The sequence below is a fragment of the Aulonocara sp. 'chitande type north' Nkhata Bay genome, linkage group LG11 (genome assembly GCF_057382095.1).
Source record: "Aulonocara sp. 'chitande type north' Nkhata Bay isolate Kocher_YH1m ecotype deep benthic linkage group LG11, A_spYH_male_GT1.1, whole genome shotgun sequence".
NCBI classification, from domain to species: Eukaryota; Metazoa; Chordata; class Actinopteri; order Cichliformes; family Cichlidae; genus Aulonocara; species Aulonocara sp. 'chitande type north' Nkhata Bay.
Genome location: NC_141354.1, coordinates 23,411,325 through 23,427,259, shown reverse-complemented (window position 1 = coordinate 23,427,259; position 15,935 = coordinate 23,411,325).

The following is a 15,935-nucleotide window of genomic DNA, read 5'->3' as shown; positions in this document are numbered from 1 at the left end:
TCTTCAAAGTTCTCACTGATGGAAGGAGGTTTTGGCTCAAAATCTCACGATACATGGCCCCATTCATTCTGTCCTTAACACGGATCAGTCGTCCTGTCTCCTTGGCAGAAAAACAGCCCCATAGCATGATGTTTCCACCCCCATGCTTCACAGTAGGTATGGTGTTCTTGGGATGCAACTCAGTATTCTTCTTCCTCCAAACACGACGAGTTGAGTTTATACCAAAAAGTTCTACTTTGGTTTCATCTGACCACATGACATTCTCCCAATCCTCTGCTGTATCATCCATGTGCTCTCTGGCAAACTTCAGACGGGCCTGGACATGCACTGGCTTCAGCAGCGGAACACGTCTGACACTGCGGGATTTGATTCCCTGCCGTTGTAGTGTGTTACTGATGGTGACCTTTGTTACTTTGGTCCCAGCTCTCTGCAGGTCATTCACCAGGTCCCCCCGTGTGGTTCTGGGATCTTTGCTCACCGTTCTCATGATCATTTTGACCCCACGGGATGAGATCTTGCGTGGAGCCCCAGATCAAGGGAGATTATCAGTGGTCTTGTATGTCTTCCATTTTCTGATGATTGCTCCCACAATTGATTTTTTCACACCAAGCTGCTTGCCTATTGTAGATTCACTCTTCCCAGTCTGGTGCAGGTCTACAATACTTTTCCTGGTGTCCTTCGAAAGCTCTTTGGTCTTGGCCATGGCGGAGTTTGGAGTCTGACTGTTTGAGGCTGTGGACAGGTGTCTTTTATACAGATGATGAGTTCAAACAGGTGCCATTCATACAGGTAACGAGTGGGGGACAGAAAAGCTTCTTACAGAAGACGTTACAGGTCTGTGAGAGCCAGAGATTTTCCTTGTTTGAGGTGACCAAATACTTATTTTCCACCCTGATTTACGAATAAATTCTTTACAAATCCTACCATGTGAATTCATGGATTTTTTTTTCACATTCTGTCTCTCACAGTGGAAGTGTACCTCTGGTGCAGATTACTGACCTCTGTCATCATTTTAAGTGGGGGAACTTGCACAATCGGTGGCTGACTAAATACTTTTTTGCCCCACTGTAGTTGTTTCTTTGTATGTAATTTGGGCATCCAGTTCATAAAACCCACAAAATCAGGAATTAGAATACTGTGAAGACATCAGCCCAAATTTTACAGGTTTTCCCAGGTGTCATCAAATTGCTTCAATTTGGTTCAATTGCCCCAGTTAGTTTCAATATGGGGAAGACTGCAGACTTCACAACTGGCCAGAAGAGAATCATTGATACCCTCCATTGGATGGGTGTTACAGGAAAAATGATTCTATGTTTCTTTACCTTCTTTTAAATGTGCAAGCATGCCCTTTTGTCTATGGTTAGATTAGTTTAGAATTATCTTTTTAGACTTTCTCAGCAAAGACATACTGTTTTGGGACATATTGTTTTAGATTGTTTTATCTCTCACAGCCTTCTCCCAGCTCTCTGCTGACGAGACTAGCGCCACATATGGAGTTGTTTATTTTATTTGTTTTGTATTTTCTTATCCTGTTCTCACTGTCTTTCCTATAAAAAGTGCCCAGCCTCTGTACACGGTGTGAGTTGTTCTGAACAGCTTACCCGTGTGCACGTTAAAGCATAAAAAGTGATCTTGTCTCATTGTGTCTTTATTTCTCCTGGGTCTTTTACGGAATTTTCCCCCAACATTTCTTGGTCCTTCGACAGCCGGAGCGCCTCCATCGTGTCCCATCTCCGTGACCAGTCCACGTTGTTCGTCTGTCGACAGCCCACACACTAGGTGTGTGGTCAAAGACCAAGGGCGTTAAATTCGAGTCTTGGCCAACGTTCTAGAAAGCGACCCACGGTGGTGGGGCCCGATCGAGGTGGACCAGACCCGGCGACACTGACCAGGTAGATACAGACACACTGACACAATTTTGCGTAAAAGCGTATTTTAAATTCAGGGAATTTAAAATAAATTCAGGGAATTTAAAATAGCGAAAGTAGCTCGTCGACTGGTAGCATTGGAGCTCGTCGACTGGAAGCTCCCCACCTCTGTGGGTTAGGTTTAAAGTAGCTCGTCGGCTGGTAGCTTGGAGCTCGTCGACTGGAAGCTCCCCACTCTTGTGGGTTAGGTTTGGAGCTCTGGGTAGCTCCCCCAGCTGGGTCAAGGGAATAAGTAGCTCGTCTACAGAAAGACTGGCAGCTCCCCTTATGATAAGGGTTCCGATCGCGCGAATAAGTGTGAATGTGAATGTATGTGTGTGTATTGTTTTAATTAATGGAGCAAGCTGAATTTTCACAGTCCAATAAGAGACTGAGCTGCTCCTACTGTGTTTTTCTTTTACTGCTATTCACTGACGTGCTGGTGAGTTGAGAGAACGGTCGAGTTCCGTCTCGTAAAGTTCACACCGCTTTTGGAAATAGTCCGAAAGTAGAAGGGCGTGTGAGCAACCACTCTCGTCTCTAATACCAGCGAAGGTGATAGCAGCTGTATTGTGTATATATTACTTAAACAAAAATAAGTAAATACATAAATAAGATGGGTAATCAAGCAAGTGAAATTAAAACTCACTCCTGCTGACGAGCAGTGGTGAGAAAAGAAAAGTCCAGACGCCGGACAAAAACAGTGTCTGTAAACTGAGAGATTTAAGAAAACAAAATATAAACAGTCAGAAGAACAGAACTCAACTGCCAGTTTAGTAAAACCAGAAGACGAGACACTGTGCAGTCCCCACAATCCTTTTAGTAAACCATCACTCACTCCTGCAGCCGCATCTGCAGCAACACCCATATCAGGAAGAACATAATAATCCCTTAAGTGAAAACTAGAGATCACAGTAGTTTTGTAGTAGTTTAAAAGGGTTGAAAACAGACCCCACTGAGTAGATATAAATATAAAAAGTACGAAATAAAGCTAAACAAAGGGAAAGTTACAGTAGAAATTATCTTTAGAGTATTTGAAATTAATAATAGCAAGGATAACAACCTGTAAAGTGATATTAACAATGAAACACAGTTGGCATGATGACCATGCCCAGCATGTATAAAATGAATATAAAGCAAATAATTCGCACGAAAATATTTTAATAAAATAAATAAGGAATATTAAGGCTGTGTCATTGTTCAGCCAAGGACAGTGTGTGAAAAGGTAACTGTCTCCACCTTGGGAAAAGGATGATTCTGCAGGTCATCTGAAGCCCTTGATGGATACAAAATAAAATATAAATAATATATTATAATAGACCTGCCTGGTCCGCCATGCAACAGAGAGAACAAATGTGACTGCAGATTGGATGAATTCTAAATTATCTGTTTGCTGAATAAGATGATCCTAACTATCAAATTGGCTCAGTAGTAGTATAGTGGTACACACTGATAAAATATTATAATATGCTATTGCTGTTATATAAGACAAAGAGGATAATATTAACAATGACATAATATTAATATGAAGAGGCACCTTAATCGGTTATGATGTGAGGTGGATAATTGTTAAGCAGTAGTCTGCATCAAGCTTAAGGTTTGCTGAAACTCAGTGTAATGACATGTGAGATGAAGACAATACAGAGAATAACTAAACTAATGAAGTGCATAGAGGCACTTGACCAGCTTGAAACCTATCATTCTAGCATGACACATTGCTGAGATATAGAGCACACCTACAATAACAACCAATAAGCAAAACCCTGTAGACAACAGCTAAAACTACAGGATTGAGAAGCTGAATTAAATATGTAGACACTGCTAAGCTGATGAGCATGTTACACATTTTCTTTTCTTTTTATTTATTTGTTTCTTTTAGAGCAGAAGCTGCTGTAACACACCCAAAGAAAGACTCTAGGTCTGACCAACCGTCTCAGTCGTGGGCAAAAAGATGTCAGTCAATAAAATTCTAAAAGATAATTTATTGACAAAAAAATATATCAAGAGATAAAAGATAAAACAGTCCAGTGTCCCATTTAAGAATTGTATAAAAACACACAGTCCCAAGGCCAGAGCCAGCTATGCCACACAGCCAAGTTGCACTCCACATGTTGCCTTTAACAGGGTTAGAAGTCGTCCTTGGAGACCCACCACCCTGCAAGCATATAGTCAGTGGTCACTCAAGCCTCTGCAACTCTGCTGCCTTTAGGCTGTGGCATATAATAGGCCCTGGACTGCACAGAGAGACAAAACGACACACTTAATATAAAATTCATAGGGCAAAACCCGTCCATCCCAAACATATCTGATTTCATCACATTACATACCTGCACAGAGAGACAAAACAACACAGCAGTGTTTGTAGTGTGGGCTATAAGAAGACCGGTGTATCAGTGCAATCAAGTACACCTGCCTCTAATTACTCCAACCCCATTCCAGCCATTGGCTCACCAAAAATGTGACACACACAAAACCACTCCCAACCCAGTGCAACTTCACACAATAATATGGAGCTGAATTAACACAGACACATTAGTCTACCATGTTACAAGCTGCATGCTATTACAAGCCAACATATGCAGACTTCTGCCTTGTTCGGGTGGCAGCATTTTTCTTTTTCTTTTGTGTCCTGACACGTTTATGTTTTTTGTTTTTGTTTGATTATTTTGTTGGTTTTGGAAACGAATTTAAACGAACTTGTGACAATACTTGAGAGTCACAATGACACATAGTGATTAGGCATATGATTGAAAAATGCCTAGGTTTAGAGCTATGAGCTGTGAGCAATGCAAAGTTAAATATATATATATTTGTATAAATGGGAAACAACCCTAACTTGAAAGTTTGAAATGTGTGAGATCCATGAATTGTTTGAAGAACTAGAAATTATCTAAAAATGCCTTAAGTGAAAATGTAGAGTTGCATCTATTCTCCCAAACCAAAAAAAAAAAAAAAAAAGGAGAAGCATTCTGTAACTTAGAAATAAGGCTGACGTGTTGACAACAGACTAAAACACTAATTCGCAGGTGGCTATCAGGAACAGAGAGGCGAGCAAAGTCACAAACACCAAGGCTGCAGACAGCCACGCAGAAACAGCAGATAACATAGAGACAACGCCTGCTAGAACCGTGGAGAGGAAGGTCACTTCCCACGAGATTGTAGGAGTAGAGGACAAATTAGTTGTAAAGTCAGCTTCAGGCCACACAACTGTACAACAATTAACTGCCCTTTTAGAACTAGTACACACAGCAAGTGGCCGCAGGTGCTTTATTAAATGCATATATGACCCGTCGTGTCCAGTAAATTTGCTAGGTAGAGACGCTCTGACAAAACTTAAGATAGCAGTCATGCCATTCTTTTCTGGTATTACACCTGAGTGCCAGAAACCGACCGAGTATCACAACATTCTGAGATTTAAACAAACTCCAGGCCCAGATCCACCTTATGATCAGCAAGTGTGGAAGCTAGGAGAACAGCATTTGACCTTACAGCACAGGCCGAAATTGTGTAGGTTACGCAGTAACCACAGATAGTAAAATAATAGAAGCAAAACCACTTTCTTCTTCATGTCCTGCACAGAGCGCTGAGCTGATAGCTGTGATACGCGAAAGCTAAATACACAAAGACAAACTAATAAACATACATACAGACAGCCAGTATGTTTTCTCTGCTGCGCATCATTTTGCAAAAAATTTGGCATAACAGAGGAATGATTACACCAACTGGCAAACCAGCATGCCAACCTCTTACAACGCCTACTGACTCTTTCATTACTACAGGCAACAATTTTGCTGACAGAGCAGCAAAATAGGCGGCACAAAAGACAAACATCACATTGATGGCAGTGAACACACATCAGATTCCACTGGATGTGTTGAAAAATGAACAAAAAGCAGCAAGCACAGCAGAGCAGGCAAAATGGCTAAAACACGGTGCAGTTCTGACAAACGATTTAATGATGTGTTATGGCAAGCCAGTGTTGCCAAAATCGCTCCACAAGATGGCGGCATTAGTGACTCATGGCTGTACGCATTTGTCAACGGGGGGACTGACCAGTATTGTCAACTCTCATTTCTACACTGTAAATTCTACACTGTAAATTTTGAAACCTCAGCAAAACAATTTGTCAGAACGTGCATGACGTGTCAAAAATATAATGCTCAGGGAAACCTGAGACCACACAATCCATATGGACTTTATTGAGCTAAATGAATGCCAAGGGTAAAAATACGCCCTAGTGGTTATAGATGTATTCTCAAAGTGGCCAGAAATCTACCCAGTGAAAAAGGCAGATACAATTTCAGTAGCAAAATGTATGTCTAAGTTGTAGGAAAATAAAGAGATGATTGTAAATAACGAAGAATGTAATGATGTCTATCAAGTGTCTTGCAGATCACAGCCCGGTGACTGGGTTCTGATCAAAGTGCTCCAAAGGAAAAACTGGAGCTTGCAAAAATAGCGGAACGACCATCTTGCATCCATCAGAGCCAGTAAGTGAAGCCATCTAAACACAGCTGACAGCAGGCTTGCCCACTTGTTGTGATCTCGCCCGGTGGAGGGGTCAGCTTTCCTGGCCGGGGGGTCTACTCGCGACAGGAGGGTGTGTCCCGTCGTCATGAAGTGGTGGCTCTTAATAACTGCAGCGGCCCTGACCATGGCCGGGCTCCTCATCTTTGCTTCCGTGAGGGACAACAAGTCACGCTATATGAAGAAAAGGCAGACACTGTATGACAAAGGAAAGTACACCAAGTTTCCCCATGGCTATGCCACTAATTTCTGGTGGCAGTTTATGAACACTACAGCTTACTGGAATAATAAAACTGACTGCTATGCAAATACATATACACTTTCTGCCCACCGAGGAACGAGAGGAAGTGTATGGACTGTTCACTCAACGAAACCTGTGCCAGTAACGCGACACTGATGAGCCTCAACTGTCGCTCCAACTACAGCTACCGAATGCCACTACAAACAAAGACTCAGTACCAGACAGGATGTGCACGGACGGCACCCAGCAGTAAAGGAACCAGAGTTTTGGCTGACTGGTACTTCCTATGTGGCAATAAGGCTTATCTGTCACTCCCTGAAGGTTGGGGAGGTCTGTGCGCCCTGGTGGAATTATCAGATCACGTTTTCTTCATGCAACGTGTTGCACATCACCCAAGCAGCCGACAGAGACGTGAAGTGGACTTCACCTCACCCAATTCTTTCGGCATTACTGTGGACACTGGAGTGCCGGGAGAGTTTCGCATCTGGGGAGGAGTGAAATTCTTACAGAGCTTGATCCCCGGCATTGGAGTTGCCGAGGTGCGGGATCACGTGGAAATCAATCGATATGCTCTGCTACGACGCATCAACTTTGACAAAGACCCTGGGAACGGCCTTAGCAGGAGAACAGAAGGCCATCAGAACGATGGTGCTGCAGAACAGACTGACACTAGACCTGCTAACAGCATCACAAGGAGGAGTTTGCAAGCTGATCGGGGAAACATGTTGCACTTTTATCCCTGATGGATACGAAACTGGAGGAGACATTTATGAAGCTTTGCAGAATTTGACCGCTCTGCAAAAATATGTCACTGACCACACACCTGGAGCAGCTACAGCACAAGGCTGGCTGGACTGGCTGTTCAGCGGTTCATGGCTGGCTGCTGTAGCAAAGCCATTTTTCCTTCTAGGTCTCATCATGATAGCACTGCTCATATTAGTGTTGTGTGTGTTGCCATGCCTAAGAGTAATGATTTCAAAGATGATAACAACTACAATGACTGCTTATGTTGCCGTGCCTCAAGAAGACCAGCATCCTGTTGCAATTCTGTTAGAGGAGAACTTGTAATAACTGCTAATGAATGACGTGGTGATTAAAAATGACTTCTGCCTTTTTCAAGTGATCATGCACTGATTAACACATTAGTAGTTTATGCAGGTACAATATAAGGTTTTCATCCTTTTATTTTTTTGAAGTTTTCATTTTAAATATGAAGTTTTCATCATTTTACATATGAAGTTTTCAATTTAAGGTTTGCATCATTTTAAATATAAGGTTTTCATCCTTGTATTTTTTGAAGTTTTCATTTTACATATTAGGTTTTCATCATTTTTAAATACAAAGTTTTCATTTTAGTTTTCATCCTTTTATTTTTTGTAGTTTAGTTTTATTATTTTTTCTTGTTTATTCCACTTGTTATTTCATTTACTATGATTTTCATTTACTATGATTTTCTTTTTTCTTTTTCTTTTTATTATTTTATTTTGTTTTAATCTTTAGACCAAATGACTTCCATTTCTGCTATGCTGACATTTTGAAAATTAAAAAATTGCTTAAGATACTTAATAAATAACCTTCACAGACAATTGTTGTATACATTTAAAATAAGTTAAAACAGGAGGGAATGTTACAGGAAAAATGATTCTATGTTTCTTTACCTTCTTTTAAATGTGCAAGCATGCCCTTTTGTCCATGGTTAGATTAGTTTAGAATTATCTTTTTAGACTTTCTCAGCAAAGACATACTGTTTTGGGACATATTGTTTTAGATTGTTTTATCTCTCACAGCCTTCTCCCAGCTCTCTGCTGACGAGACTAGCGCCACATATGGAGTTGTTTATTTTATTTGTTTTGTATTTTCTTATCCTGTTCTCACTGTCTTTCCTATAAAAAGTGCCCAGCCTCTGTACACGGTGTGAGTTGTTCTGAACAGCTTACCCGTGTGCACGTTAAAGCATAAAAAGTGATCTTGTCTCATTGTGTCTTTATTTCTCCTGGGTCTTTTACGGAATTTTCCCCCAACAATGGGTAAGCCACAAAAGTTCATAGCTAAGGAGGCTGGCTGCTCACAGAGTGCTGTGTCCAAGCATATCAATGGAAAGTCTAGTGGACAGGCAAAATGACCAAGATGACCATGGCCTTCAGTGGATTATCAGCCAGAGGAAATTCAAGAATCTGGCAGAGATCCAGAAAGACTGGAATGAGGCAGGAGTCACAGCTCCAAAAACCACCACATTCAGGCGCATCTGGGAGATGGGCTACAACTGTTGGGTTCCTCGGGTCAAACCCCTTATGAGCCTGAGCCAAAGTCAGAAGTGTCTCAACTGGGCCAAGTAGAAGAAGGACTGGAGTGTTGGCCAGTGGTCCAAGGTCCTTTATGAGGTCATCATCTGAAATGGTTTTCCAAAAGTCTTGAAGGAGTTCCCAGAGATACTGAGCACTTGTTGGCCCTTTTGCTGAGCACTCTGCGGTCCACCTCATCCCAAAACATCTCCATTGGGCTTAGGTCAGGTGACCGTAGAGGCCAGGCCATCTGGCACAGCACTCCACTCTCCTTTTTTGCCAGTTAGCCCTCACACAGCCTGGAGGTGTGTTTGGGATCATTGTCCTGTAAATGACGCTCCAACTAAACTCAAACCGGATGGGATGCATGTCGCTGTAAAATGCTGTGTTAGCCATGATGGTTCAGTGTGACTCCAGTTTTGAATAAATTCCCAACAGTGTCACCAGCAAAACACCTCCCACACCATCACACGTCCTCATCCATGCTTCATGGTGGGAACCATGCATGTCGAGACCATCCGTTCACTTTTTCCGTGTCGCACAAAGACACAGCAGGTGGAACCAAAGATCTCAAACTTGGCGAAGCACAGATTTCCACTGGGCTAATGTCCTTTCCTTGTGTTCCTTGGCCCCGAAAAAAGACAAAAACACATGATGAAGCCAGATAAGTATGCTGTTATCATTCACTTATCATTCAATGCAAGTGAAAAGGTTTCCATTTTTATTTACACCTTTGTGCGCCTTTGTACACTGTGCGCCAGTCTCCTGCAGGCCTGTTAGACAGCATGTGTACATGCTTCTGCAAACCAGAAATCTGATTCACCATCTTGCTTTAAGAAGGCAGAGATAGTGAATATGTGGGGCGAGACCGCTGCACTTAAGTCCCGACTTCAGTTTCACTGCCTATCTCTGCTGTTAGACAGGCCAGGTGCTTCAGCAATTTCACAACAAGAGCCGTTAAAACATGTGCAGAAGTGTCACAAAGACACGCTATAATACCCTTTTGCAATTCATGCACGATGGGTGAAAGTATCAAGAAGGGCCAGAAAGGTTCACGAGACAAAAGTACTCTTTTATTTACAGTTATATTACAAAATCCACCCAGAAAATCCACACACCCACAACGACAAAAAGTCACCAACACAGGTTGGATAAAAATGAAATGACGTCCTCTTTCTTTTATCTCAGATTGCCAACCTTTCGCTGATTTAAGATCCTAATAACTGATCACTTGAATTTCCTGTGAAAACTCCTAAAATGCATTGCATCTTCTGCCGCTACCATATAAAGAAATAAACTCAAGCCAACTGGTTTAACTTTTTGGCCGATGTCAGACCAGGCACCACATCAAAAAGAAACAACAATGTTATGTGGCAGCCTTGTGGTCAGAATGCATGCTGCGCTGAGACCACAGCATTTAATCTGCAATTCCAGCTAGGAACCTTTGCTACAAATCACCAAACAGCTCCTCTCAATTACTACTACGTCTGTTCTGTTCATATTTGAAAAAGAAAAATCCAAACCACTATACAATATAAGATGTAACACAATTTGATGGTCCACCGAAACTTGGCCAATTTAGCCACAAACTTGGCCACAAAAGTTCATTTAAATGCCCAGCAGAACAAAACTGTGAGAGTACACCATTTTAAAGTAATATACTTGAAAAAGCCAAAGAGCACATATGTTCAGAATACTGTTTGGACAGGGCAAATAGCTTATCAGCGACATGTGAACATTTAGAAGCTTGAAGCTCCACTTTCATGTGATGCCACATATATAGCAATAATTTCTGCAAGTGCCAGTGTCACCGAAAATGCTGACCTTTGTGCACAACCCAACACCTAGTGGCTTGTTGGGAAAAATGCAGGACACTTTAGTTCATATGATGCTGGTCTAATATATGGAATGAAAAGGTTGCTGTCAGTAATACACTTGTATTATATGATTTCATGATAGAAATCAGCCCTGTGTTTTGACAGAAAAGTACGTTTTGCTTTCCTTTAATAGTATTTTCAACATTCTAAAGGAGTGAAAAAAAATATTGAAATTGTAGAAAAAATACAACCTTACATCAAATTCGTCAAAAACGTAACTCAATGACCCACCATATCTTCGTAATGAATCACTCAGATAACCAGACCTGCCACTTTGAGCCTCAGATGCTAAGTCCTCTAAATGTATTTTAATCCTCTTTGCAATCAGTATGCTTCTACTTATCAGCTACCAGTTTAACAGATGTAGACACATCTTGTGACAGACCAAAACAGAACTTGTGTGATGACTTCGAGAACACAACAAAGTAAAAGAACAAAAAAAAAAAAAATGGAAGTGAATGGCTCCAGCTCGTCCAGGTCACAGTCCTTGATGTTTCTGTTGGTAACCTGAGAGTCAGCATCTTTGAGAAACTGTTAGATGTGTGTCCTGATGAATTTAAGGCTTTCAGCCTCTCTACCTCTGTGTGATATTGGAGTGTCTTTTCCTCAGATAAGTAATGATCTTCTTGCCCTTCTCTACTTTTAGGGCAAGATTATTTTCCTGACACCAGGCCACCAGTCCTATCACTTCTCTATCCCGTCCCTACCAGTAATCGGCCCAATCACATATGCAAATGTTATCATTCTGGTATTGATCAGGTGGTGCACATGTAACGCGCTGCGGACACTAAAGCGGTCGCGCCAGAATGTCACGCTAAAAAGAAAGATTCTTTAAAATACAAGGGGGAGCAAGCAAGTCAGATACCACGGGCACAGAGAGGGAGCAGGTCTGATCAGAAACAGTTTATTACTAGGCCAGGGAGCACAAATAAAACACCCTTAAAATGTACATAATAAAATGTTTGCTCTCTACTAAAAACAATTCTAAAACCCATAAAACTACCATTTTCTACATTCACTAAAACCCCCCCTGCTATAATTAGGCCACATGTTCATTATGGGTCCATCAGCAGGCCAGGAATTCCTCCTTTAGAGCAGAGTCCACGCCAGCCCCGTCTTCAGCAGACAAGAAAGAGCCACCCATCTTCTTGTCCTTCCGCTGGCCCATCACTTCCCAGCCCGGCTTGCGTTCTGCACCCGAATCCATGATGCGACCACCGCCACAGCTCCCCTTGCGTCGGTGTCCTGCAACATAACAAATAGGGGCCAGAACAATGGTCCCAGAAGCGGCCCTGGCTCATGGCCATGGTGACCCTCTCCCAATCCAGCTGCACCCAGTAAACAACAGTAGAGACCCTACTCACAAATGCAGGCAGAAGTAAACCTCTGCCCTGCTGCCAATCACACGCGTTGTCTCTTACTGTTGCCGTTCCATGAGGTCAGGACTTGGTCGCCGCATCACACTGGCCATCTCGCATTAACCTTCCAGTCTGGGGCCTCTCTCTTTCAGTGCCCAGCTAGCCTGTTTTTAAAAGGTCTTTACACAGCTGATAGGCCACCTCTGGACACACCCCTGCCTCAGCAGGTGGTCCCTATCAGCTAATTTGTCCCATGTGCAGCCAGTCCACAGTGGATAACAACCATGTCACATAAAACACTAAAAACCATGCAATAGAAACAGAATAAAACCATGCAAATAAAACACTCATAAATAAACACTAAAAATCAGAATAAAAACAATATACAAGATAAATGCAAATTTCCACTGTGTGACACACACACTCATATGTGAAGACAGCATGTGGCAGTGTACTCAGCACGTGCCCCTGAGTAATACCAATGCTCACAGTTCTGATGTTTGATGTCTGGTTTTCAACTCTGACTGAGTGGGGTCTATCTTACAGGAAGTTCAGAGCTCAGTTACAGAGAAAGGGTGTGAGTCTGAGTAACAGCAGCTTCTCAGAGAGTCTGACAGCATTAAATGCAGCTTCAGTCATTTCACAGCATTTTCACAGATGATTGGACTGATTCTGTATGCATGTGTGGTGGTGTGAAGGCAGAATACCGGTAAATGTGACTAAATGGTGTTGATAATGCCACCCGGGGAGGGGGTTACACCCCAGGAGAGATTACAGTAGCTAGTGCAAATGTTGTACCAGTTACAAAAGCCCACAGGCTTGTTATTAACAAGCAAAAGTAAGGACAAAACTACTCAAAGTGTAGAGCAGAAAAAAAACCTTTTTAGGTAGCAGGGCAGCCCTGCTACTGTACCTAAAACACTTGATTTTCGCCAAGTACTTTTTTACTCTTACTTAAGTAACTTTGTTGACGATTACTTTTCACTTTTACTTGAGTAATAATATTTTAAAGTAATGCTACTCTTACTTGAGTACAATTTTTGGATACTCGACCCACCTCTGGTTATAAAGAGGTCATCATCAGGTCCTTCAACGCACATATTAAACCAATATGTAAGACTGCTTTCTTCCATTTACGCAACATCTCTAAAATTAGAAATATCCTGTCTCAGAGTGATGCTGAAAAACTAGTTCATGCATTTATTACTTCCAGCCTGGACTACTGTAATTCATTATTATCAGGAAGTCCTAAAAACTCACTGAAAAGCCTTCAGCTAATCCAAAATGATGCAGCAAGAGTCCTGACAGGGACTAGAAAGAGAGAGCAGATTTCTCCTGTTTTGGCTTCCCTTCATTGGCTTCCTGTTAAATCCAGAATTGAATTCAAAATCCTGCCCCTCACATACAAGGTCTTAAATAATCAGGCCCCATCTTATCTTAATGACCTTGTAGTACCCTTCGCTCTCACACTGCAGGCCTGCTTGTTGTTCCTAGAGTATTTAAAAGTAGAATAGGAGGGAGAGCCTTCAGTTTTCAGGCCCTTCTTCTGTGAAACCAGCTTCCAATTTGGATTCAGGAGACAGACACTATCTCTACTTTCAAGATTAGGCTTAAAACTTTCCTTTTTGCTAAAGCATATAGGTGACCCTGAATCCTCCCTTAGTTATGCTGCAATAGACGTTGGCTGCCGGGGATTCCCATGATGCATTGAGTTTTTCCTTTCCAGTCACCTTTCTCACTCAGTATGTGTAAATAGACCTCTCTGCATTGAATCATATCTGTTATTAACCTCTGTCTCTCTTCCACAGCATGTCTTTTATCCTGTTTTCCTTCTCTCACCCCAACCGGTCGCAGCAGACCCAGGCTCAGGCCCCTCCCTGAGCCTGGTTCTGCCGGAGGTTTCTTTCTGTTAAAAGGGAGTTTTTGCTTTCCACTGTCGCCATAGTGCCTGCTCATTGGGGGTCATATGATTGTTGGGTTTTTCTCTGTACCTATGAAGCGCCTTGAGGCGACTTTTGTTGTGATTTGGCGCTATGTAAAAAAAAATTGAATTGAATTGAATTGAAAAAAAGTCATCTGGGGTCCACCCTACCATACACTAAATTGTAGATAACCCATGAGGATCCCACTTACCACCCTTTAATAGTTACACAAATTCATCAATTGTCACGGGAAATGAATCCAGTCTCTAATACCTAACAGCCTGTGAGCTTTGCCACCTTGAACAGTAATGAGTGCAAGTTGCGAGAGCTCAAGAATAGACCACTGAAGTCCCTCATAACCAACATCTGATTAACAGCAAACGGAGGGGTGAAAGTTCATGCTGCATTCACAGACACCATGTATGAACCAACATCCACCAAATGTAACCCACTGCAATCTACCCCTGGGGTTTGAATCGTCATCCCAACGATTGACACTCACTGCTGAGGTCTAAACAGGGTAGATATATTAGGCACAGGTGCCTGGGAGTTCACAGCCCCTGTTGTTCTACTTCCTATTGCCTGGGGCAGATGATGCCGATTCGAGTGCGTCCCAGCATTAGCACGAGTAGTCCTATGTGAAGAAGCAATATTATTTTGAACACCAGCCGTAACTGGCAGCTGATCGGTGCAGACCAGCACCACAGAGGATGTTGAGGGTTTTGGCTCACTTGGTATGCAGGAAGTAGGGGTCTCCTGTCTTTGTTGGCAATTGCTTGGGGCTGGAGTAGGTTCATAAATCAATAAAAACCACTCACCACCTTGCATAGTTTCTAATAGTTGGATTGGAGCACTGGGAGGACAAGTAGTCACATACTCCACCTTATTCTTTAGTAGTGAACGGTGGACATGTTTCACGTGACTAAGGTTATCCGACAGAGTAACAGTGTAAACTGATCCATTTTGGTCTGGGGCCTGTAGCACTTGATACACCACTGAACTCCAGACATCCTAAATTTTATGACGGCCTCTAAGCCCAACCTCTTTAAGGTAAGTCAACTGACCTTCTTGCAGGGGAGCATCCCTCACATGCTGGTTGTGACATGTCACACGCCAATTAGCTGCAGCCTCCAAGCGTTTATTAGCATGTTCAAAAGCATGACATAGCCGAGTCTGATGCTCTGCAATCCAATGATGGGTGCTACCAACCACAGGCTCCTGAATCCTACCCAACAAAAACTCAACAGGTAGCTGGGGATCTCAGCCAAACATCAGAGCAAATGGTGACTCACTAGTAGACTGATGCACTGTGGTGTTACACGCACATGCATAAAGTAAAGAGTCCATGGTAGCCAGGACAGTCTTTTTGATCCTTTCTAAATACTTCATCACGATTGGTGTGAGTCCAAAAGGATGATAGTCGTTTAAATCCACTACCAGTATGTTTCTTAGAGAGGGGCACACTGGTAATGGACTTAAAGGATGGGCAGATTGCATGTCTATGAATACACCATCCAGCTCTGATGAGCAGACCCTGAGTGCATGCCTGGGGATATTATTTGGGCCAGCTGCCTTATTTGGGTTTGTTTTCATTAGAGCTGTGCACACCGCCACCAATGACAGATCGTGATGTAGTGGTTTGTCCTGTGTGTCATGTCCTGTCTGACTCTGTGGGTTGGTGTTGTGTATAAAAAAAGTGGGTGAGGTACTCAAATTGTTTTCAATTTAGGCTATGCGGAGATGACTGCTATTAACACTGCCATTGTTATTTTAGTTTAGGATTTTCCACCTTTCAATTTGATGTTATTTTAGTTTTCAGGG